Here is a 3827-nt window from a genome sequence, read left to right on the forward strand (position 1 = left end):
TTAAATAAAGCACTTAGATTGGTCAAAAGTTAATTTGAAATAACATCCACTTAGATGCTATAGTATCATACCATTCGACATGAACTAATAAAAATGCTAGTATATAAACAAATATGAAATGCAATATGAAGATAAACACCCTTAATATAATTGTTGTTTTTAGCGGGACTATTGGAAATTATTATTTTTATTTTTGCAATATACAACTCTCCATAATGTTTTGTACTTTTAAATATATTTAGATAAAAAGGTTTGTCCACTCACGAATTTGAAGATAAAAAAACAAAAACAAATTGGATGGGTGACCTAGGGCGGCGAGCCTTCTCTTTAAAATGGCCCTTTCACTAGGAATGAATGTCGTCTCTCTCCATGGCAGGAATCGAAGTTGACTTATTGATTTAAAGTTGGATATTTTCGGACCTACGTTTATATTGTATAATCTTTTAACAGGTTTTCTAAAAATGCATAGACAAAATTGTCCAAAATGTTCGAATTGTATTTTACAATAAAAAATGGTTAAAAACTGCGAGACGGCCACCAAACTTACGCGTGAGCGACGGAAAGTCCCACCTGCTCCAGTTGTGGAAGAAGGCCCGACAATTTTACCGGGGACGAAGATACCCAAACAGTTGACGTGGGGGCTCACTAGGAATACTATTTACATCGCGAAACCCTTAAAAAGAATGTAGATTGATGTACTCTAATTTCAGGAGCGATGTCAGGAGAGAGCATCGCGGAAGAATGGAGATCCATCCACGGCAGCAACAGCTGGGAGGGAATGCTCGATCCCCCTCATCTTGGCCTCCGCCAATCCCTTCTCCTCTACGGCGACCTCATCCAGGCCACCTACGACGCCTTCGTCAGCGACCCCCATTCCAAATACTGCGGAAGCAGCAGATACGGCAAAAATGACTTCTTTCACAAGGTTGCCCTCGCCGAGCCAGGCGACCAGCAATGGGATTATCAGGTCACACGCTTCCTCTACGCCACTGCCAGCGTGGACGTCCCGGGTGCCTTCCTCGTCAAGTCCCGGTCCAGAGAGGCGTGGAGCAAAGAGTCCAACTGGATCGGCTACGTGGCAGTGGCAACGGACCGGGGGAAGCAACGGCTGGGGAGGCGAGACATCGTGGTCGCATGGAGGGGCACCATCCGCGACCTGGAGTGGATGGACGTGTCAAACCCTGGTCACCACTCAATCGCCCCTCTCTTGACCAAATCTAGTAAAACCCCTCCTGCGAAGGCCCGGCACTGGTACGACCTCGGCCACAACGGCGACGACGAAGAAGATTCGGATCCTAAAGTGATGAACGGCTGGTACGTGATCTACACTTCCAGTGACCCAAAATCCCCCTTTGTGAAAAGGAGCGCAAGGGACCAAGTCCTAGCGGAGATCAGGCGGCTGCTGGAGGTGTACAGGGACGAGACGGTGAGCATCACAACTGTCGGTCACAGCCTCGGCGCAGCCTTGGCCGTGCTCAGCGCATTCGACATGGTGGAGAACGTGGTCGCGGAGGTGAAACCGGACGTCCCGGTGACCGCATTCGTGGTGGGGTCGCCGGGAGTGGGCAACCCGGAGTTCAAGCGGCGCTTCGATGCGTGGCCGCAGCTGCGGAGTCTGCACGTGGTGAATGAAATTGATTTGATTCCGCGGTATCCGAGCAGAGTCCTTCACTACGCCCAGATTGGGACGAGGCTGGAGATCGACACGCGCAAGTCGCCGTATCTGAAGGAGTCGAAGAATCCGAGCGATTGGCATAATTTGCAGGCGCAGCTTCACATGGTGGCCGGTTGGCAGGGGAAGGAGAAGCCATTTGAGGTTGCTGTGGAAAGAAGCGTGGCGCTGGTGAATAAGTCGTGTGATTTTCTGAAGGAGGAGTGTCTGATACCGGGGGCGTGGTGGGTGGAGAAGAACAAGGGGATGATGAAGGACGACAAGGGAATGTGGGTTTTGGGGGACCTCAATGATGATGACGTTCCGAAACCCGAGGAATAGGTGTAGTCAAGGATGTCCCCACTGGCCTTTTTCGCCGCTTGGGCTGCCATCACCATTTCAATAAATAATATTATGTCATTGAGCAAGTTAGTGCTTTAAGATAAGAAAGTCGTATGCTAAATGTTCCTATGGGAAAGGTTGTATTTGAAGTGGGTGATATGTTTTTAGTTCCTACCACTAGAAATTTTGAGGGTTTCATTAAGAGTTTTTTTTCACTTATACACTACATAGTTAAATCATGATAGGTTAATGCAGTTTCCCTTAGCATTGTAATATGTTGTATGTATATGTATATTCATGTTGTGACTATAATGCATTAGGTATGTTAGTATATACCAGCACTTGCATTCAAAGAAGGTGCAACGGGTACGTCGATAAGTGTATGATTTGAAAGTATAAGTGAAGCATTATATAATAAAAGGAAGTGAGTAAAAGTGTTTAAAATGACATAATTATTTAGTACAAAAGTTGCATGAGTTAAAGAATGACAATAATTTAAAGTGCAATACTTAAAAAATGGGTGTATAATTAATTTGATGCACCTACAAATTCTACGAAAGTTTGTTTTCAATAATGTTATTTCGATTATTTTTCATTTTAGAATAGCAAGCAAAAGAGATAGACTCTGTTGTAGAAAGTCTCACTTCATCATAATATGATTGACCATAAGACCACCAAATTTAGTTTAAAGACTCATTGGATTGTTTTCACTTTCAGAGTGTAGTGTATTGTTAAGAGAGCTACTCATACGAACATAGTTACATTAGTTTAATGTTATATGATGATAGATTACATTTTACTAATTAGTATTTATACTTCCTCAACATTCGTTCAATGAATTAGCTTTTTTTTTTTACTAGCCTATTAATTTATCGCAACGGATTCATTATTGTAAAAAGATCTTGAATAGTCATTTCTCTCCTCATTGTATCTAGGTTGAATGGAGTCGAAAATTGGTACTTCAATTCTTGACCCTCCACACTAAAAATGCCAAAGCACCCTTTGTCTTTGAGGGAAAGATAGACAACATACACAAAATTTAAATGATGAAATAAAAATCAATTAGAAGTATTATCCTTGATTTCCAAATTTTGTTCACTTTTTACTTTTGTTGGCATAAAACTTCTCCTTGCATTCATTAATCTTGCTTGCTTTTGGCCATAGAAAGCACATTTTGAGAGTATTTGAATAGTTTTTTTCTAAAACTTTGATCTTGATTTTTCACGGTGTTCGATCTTTGATTTAGGATTGTTATTCTTCTCTTTCTTTGAAATCTACTATGTCTTCTCTATTAACTTTTTCTTTTTATCGTACTATTTTTAATTTTTTTTTGTTCTGTATTTTCTTCTCAGTCTTCTCCTTCTTTATCTCCTCCTCCTCATCTTCTACTTCTCCTCCTCCTCCTCCTCCCTCTTCTCTTTCTTTTGATTTTACTTCTCCTCGTCCCCCTCCTCCTTCACCGCCACCACCACCACCACCACCTCCTACTCCTCCTCCTTCTACTTCTACTTCTTCTTCTTATTCTCGTCCCCTCCTTCTCTCCCTAGTTCTTCTTCTTCTTTTGTTGCTCCCCCTCATTCTCTTATCCTTCTCCACCTCCCCCTTAGATTCTTCATCTCCTCCTCCTCCTCCTACATCTTAATCTCCTTTTCTTTCTTCACATGCTCATCCTCTTTGTCCTGCTCCTTCTCACTCTCTTCCTACTCCTTTTTCTTCTCCTTTTCTTTCTAATTTCCTTTCTCCTTACTCTCCTCCTCCCCCTCCTCTCTCTAGAAATATTTCTTTTCAACTTGAAATTTTTAATTAAACTAATTTTTATATTCAAACAAATTGA

General features: G+C 42.1%; 1 pseudogene across 1 annotated transcript; it reads left to right on the top strand.

The window, feature by feature from the left end:
- Positions 1-235: 235 nt before the first annotated feature.
- LOC149575896 (phospholipase A1-IIdelta pseudogene) lies at positions 236-2101 on the top strand (annotated as a pseudogene). The gene has a single exon (XR_016360268.1). The product of XR_016360268.1 is annotated as a phospholipase A1-IIdelta pseudogene (transcript).
- Positions 2102-3827: the final 1726 nt, after the last annotated feature.

Source organism: Cupressus sempervirens, chromosome 1, assembly GCF_028749045.1.
Source record: "Cupressus sempervirens isolate cs-2001-9-10 chromosome 1, ASM2874904v1, whole genome shotgun sequence".
Classification (NCBI taxonomy): domain Eukaryota; kingdom Viridiplantae; phylum Streptophyta; class Pinopsida; order Cupressales; family Cupressaceae; genus Cupressus; species Cupressus sempervirens.